This window comes from Podarcis erhardii (assembly GCF_964252035.2).
Source record: "Podarcis erhardii genome assembly, chromosome: 3".
Taxonomy (NCBI): Eukaryota; Metazoa; Chordata; class Lepidosauria; order Squamata; family Lacertidae; genus Podarcis; species Podarcis erhardii.
In genome coordinates, this window is record NC_138507.1 from 45,970,970 (window position 1) to 45,985,530 (window position 14,561).

At 43.9% G+C, this 14,561-nt stretch overlaps 2 long non-coding RNA genes across 2 annotated transcripts in view; one reads left to right on the top strand and one right to left on the bottom strand.

Annotated features, from left to right (window-relative positions):
- The window catches only part of LOC309339437, a 657,715-nt gene that overhangs the window by 362,888 nt on the left and 280,266 nt on the right, over nt 1-14,561 (bottom strand). The gene's annotated exons all lie outside the window — the stretch shown is intronic.
- Nucleotides 1,685-9,177, top strand: LOC309339603. Its single transcript, XR_014155487.1, has 3 exons — nt 1,685-1,819; nt 5,187-5,237; nt 9,047-9,177. It is a non-coding gene; the product is annotated as an uncharacterized lncRNA (long non-coding RNA).

Sequence of the window (14,561 nt, forward strand, 5' to 3'; positions counted from 1 at the left end):
CCAGACCACAGTTTCCATTGTGCCCACCATGGCTAGGTCATAGTGTCCAGTCTGTCTTTTCCCTCCATTGTGGCCAGCTCATTGTGTCCATTGTGTCCATTATGTCCAGGCCATTGTGTCCATTATTTCCATTGTGGCCATTGTGTTCATTTTGGCCACTTTATCCATGCCATTGTGGCCATTGTAGTCACTTTGTTCAGCCCATTGTGTTCATTCAGTCCAATGTGTGAATTATGGTCAGGAAATTGTGTCCATTCTCTCCATTGTTCCCAAGCCATTGTGTCCATTGTGTTAATTGTAGACAGGCCATTGTTTCCATTGTGTCCATTCAGGCAAGGCCATTGTGTCCATGGTGTCTCCTGTGTCCATTGTGGCTAGGCCATTGTGCCCATGGTTTCCATTGTGTTGATTGTAGCCAGGCCGTTGTGTCCATTGTGTCCAGGCTACAGTGTCCATTATGTCCGTTGTGGCAGGCCATTACAGTGGTGCCCCGCAAGACGAACGCCTCGCAAGATGGAAAACCCGCTAGATGAAAGGGTTTTCCGTTTTGGAGGCGCTTCGCAAGACGAATTTCCCTATGGAAAGACGACAGCCCATAGGGAAATCTCCGGGACAGTGGGGAAGCGCAGCTCGTCTTCCCCGCTGTCCTCGGACCTCCTCCGAAGCCTGGCGGCGGGGCGGGGACACCTCCCGCCGCCGGGCTTCGGAAGGATGCCCCGATGCCGGGCGGCGAGGCGGGAACGCCTCCCCCCGCCGCCCGGCATCGGAACGATGTCCCGAAGCTGAGCGGCGGGGCGGGAAAGTCTCCCCCCGCCGCCCGGCATCGGAACGATGTCCCAAAGCCGAGCGGCGGGGCGGGAAAGTCTCCCCCCGCCGCCCGGCATCGGAACGATGTCCCGAAGCCGAGCGGCGGGGCGGGAACGCCTCCCCCCGCCGCCCGGCTTCGGGGCGGGAAAGCCTCCCCCCGCCGCCCGGCTTCGGGGCAGGAAAGCCTCCCCCCGCCGCCCGGCTTCGGGGCATCGTCCCAATGCCGGGCGGCGGGGCAGGAACGCCTCCCCCCGCCGCCCGGCTTCGGGGCATCGTCCCAATGCCGGGCGGCGGGGCGAGAAAGCCTCCCCCCGCTGCCTGGCATCGGAACGATGTCCCGAAGCCGGGCGGCGGGGCCGCGAAGCCTGGGCGCGCTGGCAACTCTCCGCAAGGAGCGCTCCTGCTGCTTGCGGAGAGGTCCGCGAAGCCTGTCCTGGACCTCTTCTGAAGGCAGGCGGGGGGCAAAAGTCTTTGTCCCCCCTGCTTGCCTTCCCAGGGGCTTTTAAATTGCCCGGACAGCGGAGAAGTCCTCCGCTGTCCCGGGCGATTTTAAAATGCCGCCCGCCAGAAGAGGTCGGGGGAAGGCGGTTTCCATAGGAACGCATTAATTGATTTTCAATGCATTCCTATGGAAAACCGTGCATCGCAAGACGAAAAACTCGCAAGACGAAGAGACTTGCGGAACGAATTAATTTCGTCTTGCGAGGCACCACTGTATGTTCATTGTGCCCTGGCTATTGTTGGCATTTTTCCATTGTGTCCACTTGTGGCCAAGCCATTGTGGCCATTGTTTCTATAGTGGCCAGGCCATTGTGTCAATTGTTGCAGTGCAATTGTGGTCAGGTCATTGTGTCAATTGTTGCCAGGCTATTGTGGCCATGCCAATGTGGCCATCCCAATGTGGCTGTTGCAGTCAGGCCATTGTAGGCCATCTCCAGGCCATTGTGGCCAGGCCACAATGAGATTTATGTAGATGAATTGGATTGAGCTCAGGGGGCCTGTTTACCCAAAGGTAAGTCTCACGGATTTCAATGAGACTTCTAAGTTTTATTAATACCCTGTAATCTCAGGAACAAAGTACTTGTCAGAATCTTTTAGCTAATATTGCTAGGTGGAAATGTACTGAAGGAAAGACTTGTGGGAGACCCTGCTGCTGTACAGCAAAGTAAAATATCCTTCTAAGTCTCAGAAAGAGTTAAAATGTCCAGCCTGCTTTGCTGTGTACCATCTCAGCCAATGTGCAACCCTAATAATAACATGCTTAACAACACACACTTTGAAGTTGAGAATTTGAACATTGTTCAAATGTTCCTTTCCTTCCATCCCACAAAGAATCTAGTGTCCCATTTTAAAAAAACCTTTTTACTTAACAGTTCCTCTGTATTTTAACTTTTTTTTCCTCCATGGTCAAAGAAACTGTATGAACAACTACCTAGCTTACTAGTTCAAAACAAAATATTGTAAAATACTGCTTGGATGCTCTGTGAAATAATCAGCACTTTGCAAAGCTCTTTATGCAGTGTGAAATCCATCCGCGAACTAATTAGCTAGCACTTTTGCAAAGTGCATTACAAAGCGATTTGCTTTTATCTAGCATGGTCAGTTCTTGCAGCAGTCAATGTTTTGCAGAAACTGCACTGGAAGACCAAAACCAAATACTTTGCAAGATTTCATGTACTTTGCAAATTAATTACGAATAACTATGCAGGCAGATCTTGCCCAAGAAGGGTAACTTAGCAGATGCAAACAGTGCAGAATACTTATTTCTGCTTCATCCTCTAAACACACAGCAGTGCATAGCATCTTGATAGTTTGGCTTGTGGTTTTACATATAAATGGGCCATTTGTTAAATTCATTTGTAAACCTCCTTCTTAGGTCTGGGATGATAACATCCCTTTAAAAGGCTTTAAAAAGCCTGATGCATGCCACAAATATAATAGAAATAACTCCATGTATATCCTTGGCTCCCCAAAGCCTGCCAAGTTAAGGCATCAAAGAGCATCTTAAGAAGGAGTTCAAAATCTCATAGGATCAAACCCAGAGAAGCTCATTGCTTCTGAACCTCCTCCAATTTTAGCTATATATGCATCAAATCCTCCCAGCCTCACCAACAGTCCCACAGTTAATTTGCTGTAAGGCTAGCTCCTTATCACAGCAGGGGGGTTTATGGTCAAGTCATGAATACCAGAGAATCGGAGATTAAAATAGAACTGCTGCCAGGCTGCTAACTAGTGCTTGAAATGATGCTGTCAGAAGAATCTATGAGAGATTTACTTCCAAGAAATGTGTGGCTGCTGATGAGCCTATTTATGAAATAAGTTTGAAATTCTCATGGCCTACTTTTTTAAAAATTGCATTGCTTATTTCCAAACCCTCTTTACAGACTCAGCAGCTAGCTAGCCTCGGCACACAGCTTTCATGCTTTGTGCAGTTTATAAGTGGGGGAACCATTATTTTCCTATCCTGTTTATTTCTATTTCAGCATCTAATCCATCTTTCAATCCCGTAGAGCCTCTGTGCAGAAATGCTGCTGTTGGGGAAATGGTGTCTTTTGTAAACCATGGAAAGTCATCCACGTTCTATGAATAGCTAACAAAAACCTCACTGTGCTTGCTGTATCCCCCATGCCTATCAGCAGGGCGGTCTTTGGCATATGTGGCGCCAGGGTGCAAAAAACTGCCCAACGCACTCAATGTTTGGGGGGGCAGGCCACCAAAGTTGTTGAGCTTTTTTGCGGTGGCATGAAACTCTCTCCCATGCCACTGTGGGTGGAGGGAGGAGAGCAATCCCTGCAGAGGTTTGGGAGGGAGCGCGCCTCGCGTGAGCAGCGTGCAATCGCTGGGTGGGCCTCTGGACAGCCTGCCAATCCCAGGCGTTTAGGAGGGCGGAGCCGCCCGGCTGCCTCAGTGCCTGCAGCAAAAAAGCCTGCGGCGCTCCAACGGGTTCTGCTCCACTTGGCAGCGGCTGGCCTGGCTCTTCAATCCCCGGACTCCAAATCTCAGTCTGGGCACCTCTTGGCCTGGCGCCCCTGAGAGCCCGCACCCCTAGCCAGCCCCATGTATCAGCATGGCCTTTCCCATCTTTGGGCTATGCTGGAGTGTGATGTACAAAACAACCCTAATCTCCAGATTCACTGGCTTGCAAAACAAGGTAGAGGTCTCCCTATGCCAACAGCACAGATGGGTACATCTTGGTGGATCTGCCGCTGGTGGTCATGTTTTTCACCAGGATTGGCTGGGATTAGCCTGGGGCATTCCAGGGATGGGGCATTCCAGGGATGGAGCAAAGGCAGCTTTGCATCCACTTGATACAGAGCTCCTTCATACCACTGGAGGGCCCCAGGAACAGATGCATGATCTGCTAATAAACGCTTCCCAGATGTACAATTTGACAAAATCTGCTGGGCCAAAATAAGGCAAAAAACGTCATTTTCACATCTTGCCTAGTGCAGGGAAAGGCAGCAAGGTTTCATCAGTGCAAACAATACACCAGTTCACTCTCTCTCTCTCATATTCCACTTCAGATTGCTCCTTGTTGTTGCCGGGAGTTTTTTATCTGTATCTCATAAGAGCTGTTCACATAGTCATAAAATCACAGCAACTTGTGCGGTACTGCTATGTCACATTTTGTTTAGGCCAAGCATGTGCTATATTATAAAGTACATAGAAGTGATGCAGAGGGCTGACTCCAGGTTTTTATTGGGGGAGGAATGTCCCATGAACAAGAGGGTTTCACTTGTATCTAATCTTTCTCACAACCATCACCCGCTTGCTTTCCAAATCTCTCTGGAATCAATTCCCACTGCCACTCAAAGGGAAAGGGGAGCCATCACTTTTGAAAAATGGCTATGTAGCGCAAGCCAGTGCTCCAAGTTGGGCAGAACAGCCACTGGCTTCGGCCCAGCTCATGTCTTTTTCAAAGTTCCTACTTTGTCTGTTTGCCACTTCCTTTTGGCGCCAATTGTGCACATATTTCTTTCCATTGCACTCAGTTAAATTTACTGGTCAGTGATTGGCTGGAATTTTCAGAGTTCACAAAAATACACATTTGAACTGCAAATTTGCTAGCCTGAAGAGCTTGCCTGACTAAAAAGTACGTGCCTGAGTTTAAAAGAAGCAACTTTTTATTATTATTACAGTTCAGGTTACGCCATCTTTTGGAATAAAATATGGGGGTGAATGAAAAACAGAAATGAAATTGACAGACACCTATTAACTGAAGCTCCAGGCTATTCAATTACTTGGAGAGCTGATTATTAAGGTTTGCTCTGTCCTTGCACATTGTTAAAAGCAAAAAAATAATAAAAAAATGATGTAGACCGATGTGCAGTGAAGCAATCACATTCTAATGATGTTTTCTCCAATATTTTGCTTCTTAGCTAGTTTAAGAGGCACCATCTTATATTTCAGAGGTATCAAGTTATTAAGAGGTTAGTGACACATTATTATTTTTAAAATAGCTCTGGCATGGTCTCAGTGAAGCAGAGATTGAGTTTTAGCACAAGCTGAAGCAGTAAAAAGAATTATCAACATAGAGACGAAGGAGCAGACACATAAGAAGTACTGCTCAGCACCACCGGGATACTTTAGGCTTATAGGCTTGGATTAATGCTGTGCCCAAAAAAGTCTCCCTTTAAAAAAAAATGTTCTCCATCAATTGATGAGAAAATAAATTGCATTTTAAAATTATCGAATTAGAAAGAAATGTTTGGAGAAATTCTCATAGGTGGGGTGCAGGGTTTTGTTTCTATGTACCACATTTTGGGGGTGTCCTTCTGCTCATTCTTCAAATCATGTCTCTGGTGTTCTGCAATCTACAGCCTTCCTGGGTGTTTACAGAAAACCCTATGATATTAGCTCATGGCTCCTCCAAAAGAGCATTCATTCATCCTGATATGCTTGCACAGGACTTGCATGTTGGTTAGACCAGCCAGTCTGCATTGCATATTCACTCTGATTTATTTATGGAGCAGTTATATGATAGGATGAGCATTCATCCTGATTTGCTTGCAGTAAATTTCCCCAGCAAACCATTCATTCATCTCACAGTTTTCGATGCATTTCCTGGTCACTCTCCAAACCAGAAAAAGTCTGGGGCTTTTTAAAGTGGATTTGATGCATATGGGTGATAGAGCACTTTAACTATGCAACCTAAAGTTCCAGTGTGGGCCCAAATCCCTCTTGCAAAACACTGACAGTCTAGAGGTAACCTCTGTAGTCAGTCTCCATGGTTTCCCATGCATCAAAGCTCAGGGGAAGATGTCATGAGGTAACTTCTCCCATCGGGCTTTTTCAGATCAGCATTCTCAGGTGGAAATTGGGACTGCAGATTACTAGGACACAGTTTAATGAAAAGAAAACAAACACACACTGCCCATGGGCAATTATTGTTTATTTATTAAATATATTAGTTGTTTTTTGCCGTAGCAACTCAAAGCAATCCACAATATTTTCAGCAAAAAAACCCACATATATACATACATTAAAACCAGCATTTTAAAAAAGAATATAAAATTATCATTCACAAAAAAATAGGCTAAAATATCCCACCCATGCAAAATGGCTATAGATAATTAAAAACCAAAGCCCTGATGGAAAAGGAATGTTTCATGCCTAGCATCTAAAGATAAGTAATGATGATGCCAGATGAGCCTTCCTTGGCAGAGCATTCCACAAGTGGGGTGCCACCACTGAAAAGACCTGTTCTCGTGTTGCTACTTTCCAGATCTCCTGTGGAGAAAGCACATGAAGAAGAGCCTCATATGATGATCATAGGGTCCAGGTCAGTTCTTATGAAGAGAGACAGTCCTTGAGGTATTAGTGTCCTGAGCCACATCTACAATTGTTAAAAAAAGATGCCATGGGTCAAACTTCTCCAGATCAAGCATCATGTCTGGCCCCAGTTTTTAGACAAACTAACCTTTCTAATTCTTATTGTCAATCTCTTATTCTTATAAGTAACTAAGTAGATTCACAAGGATATGAAAAGTAGGAATTTGATTTGATTTGTCCAAATAATTGAATAGGTCAAAATTTAAAACCAGGTATTCCAACTATAACTCACCCTTGCTGCGTTCAAGAACCAATACATATGCTAAGGTAGTTTAAGAGATTAATGCTACAAACAAAAAGCACACACTACAGATCAGGCTTCCCCAGTCTGATGCCTCTTGATATTGTTGGACTACAACCACCATCTGTCTTGCTCATTGGTCATGTTGACTGCAGCTGATGGGAACTGTAGTCTGAAATATCTGGAGGGCACCTGGTTAGGGAAGGCTGATCTATACCCCATGTTTTTTGGGCATGACATTTGTGCTTGGTTGGAATCACGTCAGCTAAGAACAGATTGTCCAAAACCTTTTACATCTTGAGCAAGTTTCTAGCCTTCACTCTGCTTCCTAATTATCTCAGAATAGCATATTACAGTTTGAGAGGTTCTAGCTGAATCGTTGGTATTTACAAAATGTTTTGCAGCTGCTCAGCATTACTGGTGATGGGGCCAGCAACTGTATCTCTCTGTGCATTTTTCAGATGTGTGAGCTATGTCTACTTTAGACACTATTACCTTTTAATGGTGCACTATTATCTCTGCAGTGGAATGGAGACTGAGATTAATGAGCCAGAGGAAACAGGGGAAGTATAGTGGATTAAACTAGGGAGTATAGTCAATTTGAGTTAATGGGTAACTACATGAGCGTAGATATGGTACTTTGCTAGAACAAAAAATCACTATGAACTATTAGCCCAGGTCTGTGAAACCTGTGGCCCATCAAGCAGAATAGAATTTTTCTACATACAGTGACTCAGCAAACTTCCATAAGAAATTTATCATTGTTGTTATTATATTTAGTCAATTCATATCTTCCTCTTCCTCCCAAAACACATAGGATAGCCGACACAGCAGTGATAAAACTTTCTAAAAAGAAACAACAACTAAAAACAGTTTTAAAACATTTTTAAAAAAACTTTAAGAACACTTACTGAACTAGTGATCTGAGGGTTGCCAGGAACAGCATGTTTCAGCCATCAAATGCCCAGGTGTTGTTTCAAACCATGACAGAGTTCAAACCATAATATACAGCATTACATTGGTACAGTACATGATGATCACATGTTTGTCTTGAAACCCCTCTCAAAAGTACTGTTTGAAGCAAGTAGGGGAGGATACAAAAAAGCATTTTGAGACACCCTCTGCAGTGCTGTTTCTGCAAAAATTGGACAATGGGAGCTCCCTTCAAGCACTTCTCAAAAGCACTGTTTGAAGCAGCTCATGCACTTCTCTGGCAAGCTGGTGGGCTGAGGTAGGGGGCAGCATGGGCCGACTGCTCTCCCCTATCCCACTCTGCCACTCCCAGGAAAATTGCATGGGCTCCAATCTTAAATGGCGGGGAGGAGCCTTTTGCAATTCTTCCCTCTTCCAAGTCACTGCGGAATCAAAAAGGTCCCCACTCGATCTAGTTCAGTGCTGTCTGTGTCAACTGGCAGAGTTTTACCTTTTTAAAAAAAAATAGTTATATTTTTTATTGTTTTAATGTTGTATATTAATGCTTTGCTTGTGAGCCACCTAGGGAACTCCTGTTATCAAACAGCTCTGTTAACACAAGGGGAAATTCAAGGCAGCACTAAGGAGATTGTTCTGTCAGCTCAAGCATTTCTGCTTGCCCCTTTCCTCTCCAATGTGTTTTTCTGCACGTTCTCCCAAACCTCTAGAGCAGATTTGGCAGAGAGACAGGTGGAGGAGAGAGAGAGGGCATTCCCCACTGATTAGTGGGAATATTCTGCTAATGGAACTGGGTAGTTGAATCTGGCTCATAGTAAGTAAGCAAATAAAAAATGTCATTTAGTCAAACTTTTAGAAATTTGATTTGAAGCCGATGCTTTTTAAAACCTCCTTGATATCAGTGAATAAATATCAGGAACATCACAACATAAGCAATCCCGGGCATTTCTGACTCAATCACAGATTTCACATCTATAATACAGAAGCAGTGCTATTAACTTTTTCAGTAATGCTAGCAGCCTCAAATATTCTATAAATGAACCTCACATTCATTGCAGTAGTGTTCACTAGAAAATTGTTAAGTGTCAATGTGAGTACAGGATTTTTTTTTATTATGTGTCATAAAATGCAGTGCTGTTTGGAATGAGCACTTTATTTGAAAATGTAGGCTCACTGGCATGGCTTCATGTATGCAACATGCATTTATCTGTTTTTCCTTTTCTTTCTTTGCCTCAGACACACTTGGACCGGGAACCTCGCTTTCACAAATAGGTCTCTACTTGCTTTACTTACCTCAGTGCTGGCCCATCCATGAGGCAGACTGAGGCAGCTGCTTCAGGTAGCAGAATCCACTCTGCAAATGTACCCCCCAAGCCACCACTGATGGAAAAGTGGCTACAGCAGCTTTCAGGTTCTGGGCAGAATGTGTAAGAGCCCCATGAGATTGTGCAGGGCTCCTGCAAGACCTCACTGAAATCCAGAAAACCGCAACCACACAAACCCAATAAGCATGGCTTTGGCAGGAGTGATGGGGGGGGGCTGGCAGCACGCATGGAGGGCAACACCTTCCAGTTTCACCTCAGGTGGTGAAACAAAACAGGCTGCCCCTGACTTACCTAAACAAAACTGCCAACCAATCCTTCCCTCCTAAATCATCTGCTCTTCTCTCTTTCACTCGCTGCCTACCCTTGGTGAAATATTAAATTAAGAAGATAAGAAGAGTCCTGGTCAAAGGCCCACCTAGTCCAGCATCCTGATCTAACAGTAGCTAATCTAATGCCTGTAGCAGGAGAGCAGTAGCTAATCTAATGCCCACTAGCAGAGAGCAGTACTCTCCTCACTTGCTTTCCCCAGTAACTGTATTGCATTGCATACAGTGAGAAATCTGCATTCAACTATTCCTCTTCAGTAGAAAGTTCTTATCTATAGCAAGCCCTTCTCCATTCCTGTTGTAATGCTGGTTCTCTTCAGAGCTGGATCTTCTAGTAGAACCTAAAATTGATTTAACATTGAACCACCACTAAGTGTGTGCAGTCTCTAACAGACATTTATTGTAGTAGCTCCAACTGAACGGTCATCATCTTTCTCTCTATTCCTCATACCTGGTGGCCAAGCAATTCTAGGTTGATGCAGAAGTAAGCATGCAACTGGTCCAGTAGCAAAATACACAACAGAGGCATAGATGTTAGAGCAGCCCCAAAGCCAAGGGAGGCACATATGTCAATGAAGCTGGGAGGGCACTGAAGCCAAGACAGAAGTCCTCAAGAGATGCCCAAAAGAGAGCAACCGAGAGCTGACCTCCCATCACAGGCCCTAACAGGACCAGGTGTTTTATACCTCCACAGCCTGGATCTCTTCTTTCTGTTCACTTACTGGGTGACAATGTACACTTAGTCCCTCTATGACTGGTGTGAGGAAACTTTGTACTTTTGGATATTGCTAAACTACAACCCCCATCACCTCTTGCTGTTGACCATGCTTGCTGGAGTTTATGGGAGTTGTAGTTCAGCAGTATCTGGAGGGGCAAAGGTTCCTCAACCCTGTTCTATGACTTCTCCAAACTCCCAAATAAACCTTTTCCTCTTCTGCTGATCCTAGCAGTTAGACTCTGGAAATCTCACTGGGTCCACAGTTGTCTGTTTCTGATCCTCAGGGGGATGAAAATAGGATTTGTTGGTTAAGGTGGGAGTATGAGGTTGTGGGGGGGGGGCAGTAATATGTCCTTGGGACTTGAAAGCACAGTGGCTCATCAGAAGCCCCACTATGCTAGGGTTTTTCACAGTGTCCCATGCCTACTTCTCACCATTAGCCAGGCTGAACCCTGATACTTCTAAGCAATAGTGACTATTGAAGACATGAAGCACAAAGTGAGCTGGTTGGCCTAAGTCATTGTATGCACCTGATGTATTAAATAAAATGCATACATAGGTCACATTGAGTAGAATAGGCACATTTTGTACAAACGCTGAATTTCTAGTAAGGGCTTTCTCCTTTCATCCTCACATACAAAAGAAGTCAATGGCTTTTTTTAAAAAAAGTGTTTCTCTCCTTCTCCCTTTGTAATAGGTGAGAGAACATTAATAGGATTGTACACTTCCCCAGCAATTTCTGAGCTGAAGTAAGATGAGTTTTCCTGCTTTAACGATCAGCCATTTGAAGCTGTTTTCATCCATCTTGTTCAGCAGCAAGGCCCATTTACACCGCGTACTATTAAAAGCCACTGGGTTGCTTTGAAAACTGTTCGTTTTCAGATCCTGCTGAATTCTCATTTTCTCCCTAGCAGATCCCTGAGGGAAAGAGACTTTGCTGGTCAAGAATTATTCCTCACTATTCCACAGCTTTACAGCACTTTATGCTGTCTAAATAATGATGACATCTCTGTAGCTTAGGGAGAGCAGCAGCTCCTTTCATGGGGCAGCCTCAAATATAGCATATGCTACTAATATGGGATATCCTGACAAAAAAGTTGCGGGAAATGTATATTTTAACTTCCTTTTATTTTAGGGTTGTCACTTTCTTAAAGAGTTCTAATCCAAACAGCTTTTAAAAAGTGTGCGGAATGATATATTAATTAATCATTTATTTATTTATTTATTTATTTATCATTTCAAAGGTTTTGCATGTGATCAGAATGCCTGCACGGGACTAAGGTGGTTAAGAAAATTGACAGTTAGAAGGTTTACAGCTGAAATATAACCAAAATGGCTGTAAGAAGGTTCAGGGCTTCCTAGCCTTAGATTCTCCCAAACTACACTGTCTTTGTGAGGAGTAGTCAATATGGTACCATCCAGATGTAGCTGAACTACAACTCCCATCATCCTTGACCATTGGCCATACTGGCTGGGCCTGACGGGAGCTGATAACTAATAACATCTCATGAGGAACCAGGTTGGCTATGCCTAGTCTATGCCAAGGAAGAAGAATCAGTTGCATTACAAGAAACCCAAAAGACCTGTTCCCTGTCATGTAGGCCTTTTCCCACCTGGCCTGGGAGGGTAGAGCCCTGATTGATTCCTGCTACAAAAGCTGAGACTGGCAAAGAGACCAGAGAACATCTTGGATGTCTCTTAGTGCAAACCCAGGTCATCGAGTCTGAGTTTCCATAGCCACCAACCATCATGAACCACCATTAGCAAGATTGACAGCAACAGCAGCAGGTATGTTCTATGCTTATGATGATATTTTATTCTCTTGCCATTTATGCTGTTTTAAACATGCATTTTATATTTGACATCCTTTAGTAATGCTTTATTTTGAAATCTTTAAGATAGTATTTTAGTTTTCTGTTAATTATGTTGCTTTGAACGTAGACTTGACTTTCTTCAGTGGTGTTTTATTCTGGATTGTTTTATTTGATGCTTTAATGTAGGTTGTAAACCACTTTGAGATTGTTTTTTTTCCTTAAAGTGGTATAATAATAATAATAATAATAATAATAATAATAATAATAGGAATTGCATTTAGGAGAGGCAAACTATCAGCTCTGTTCTTGTTTAGTTGAGCCTCGCCAGATTTAATGATAAAGTTTCATCTATGTCACCTTCAGATATCTCCACATCTTTTCCTAAAGGACCGGAAGCAAAATGGCTGAAAATGTGGGGGGAACAGTCAAATTAAAGTTATTTAATGTTTATAGCACAAAGGCTACTGTCCATATTCTTTATTTTTACAGCATTGCTTTTTTAGAAAAATGTACAATGACAGCTGCCAGGCAAAAAACACTGACTTAAAGTAGCTCAGACAGTTTTCCACTCTGATGACATTTTTTTCATCAAAACATACATTATTTATGGGTGGGGAAAAATCTTTTCCCCATGAAAGTGATGACCTGAAAATGAACCTCCACAGATTTTGCTATCCAAAGAAGAGTGTTCCTGTGTCAGGAAGAAGTTGAATAACAAATGGGAAATAGATTCTCCCTCTCTTTTTTTATTTATTTAGCCATAACCTCTGGGCCTAAGAGAAAGAAAACCGTGTCTTGTGCAGAATATCAAGGCTGCAATCCTGGCAGTAGGCCCTGTTGTACTCAACAGAACTTACTTCCGAGGAGACGTTGTTAGAATTGTTCTGAAAATGCAGAAGACTATCACTCCCTTGTTTATACTCAAGGCATTTACTTTTATATTGTTCTGTGCTAATTTCAATGTCATGGTCTCTCCCGTTCCTTACTGCTGCCCATGACAGTGGTGGTGATTGACAAGGCAACTTGACATTGGCACTCTGGTGCTCACCAACGCCATCATGCTCCCACCCACAACACAAAGTGGGTCAATAGGATGGGGTCAGAGAATTCTGGCACACTGAGCTCTACTTGGTACTGCTGCCCATATAGTGCAACTGCAGACACCTTGCATGCAGGCAGAGGGAACTTCAGTGAGGGTGGGAGTAGCAATGCTGGGTGGTAGTGAGACTATGCACCTTGACTTACCAGCACTGACATCTCAGTTTGTAATTCCTCTAAATAAGGATATGTGTTATAAAAAAAAAAAGATGGGTAAGCTAAGTTTATCAGTATCTTCATGCTTATCAGCAGTGCTTTTTTCTAGAAAAAAATAGGTGCCGGTATTCGCTATAAAGTTGTTACAGTAAGTGTCATACTTTTTAACAACAGCAAAAGAGGTGCCACTACCGCATACCCTTAGGTAAAGGTAAAGGGACCCCAGACCATTAGGTCCAGTCGTGGCCGTCTCTGGGGTTGCGGCGCTCATCTCGCTTTATTGGCCGAGGGAGCCGGCATACAGCTTCCGAGTCATGTGGCCAGTATGACTAAGCCGCTTCTGGCGAACCAGAGCAGCACACGGAAACGCCGTTTACCTTCCCACCAGAGCGGTACCTATTTATCTACTTGCACTTTTGACATGCTTTCGAACTGCTAGGTTGGCAGGAGCAGGGACCAAGCAACGGGAGCTCACCTCGTCATGGGGATTCAAACCGCCAACCTTCTGATCGGCAAGCCCTAGGCTTCTGTGGTTTAACCCACAGCACCACCCACGTCCCTACTGCATACCCTTAAGTACCCCCTAAACCCCCCCACACACACTGCTTATTAGTATTTAGCATGCAGAGCTATCACATTGATATATCCAGTAAGTGCATTTGGGATCACACCTTGGATGGTTAAATATGGGAGTACTGTGTTAAGACTGGACTGGCAGGTGGACAGATGAAAGTCCCATGCCTTTTGAATGCTATACATTTTTTCTAGCTGCTCCCTACATCAGTGCCCATTTTCTTCTTTCTTTTGATTCGGCAAGCTAAATTATAGTTCATGCAGAAGGGCTCTACAGAAAGTATAGCTGGAATTTCTTGTTTCCTTTTCTTGTTGCAAATCAAGCTAGTCACTGACAATTTCATTTTCGTCATGTTCTATGTAACTCAGAAGGCACAGCTTGCAGTGAGTGCTGTCTTATATTTCACATGTAGAGCAGGCTTATTTTAATCTACATTAACACCTGGCATGTTTTTCTTGAAAACTTTTAGAGCAGTAAGATTAGCAACATTTAATATTCAGCATTTGCTAATACAACTTAATACAAAAAAACCCATGTCCACTACTGATGTGAAGTTTGGCAGCTTCTGTCCACAACCCAGTACAGAGCTAGGCATAAAAGTCCCCTTGATTTCCACAGTGTTTATTGGAATAAACATGTGAAAAATAGGACAAACATTGAGCCTTGCCATTGGATACATGGCAATCACCTGGTTCGTCTTCAGTTTCCTTATTAAAGCCACCAAACTGGATTGCAATCTA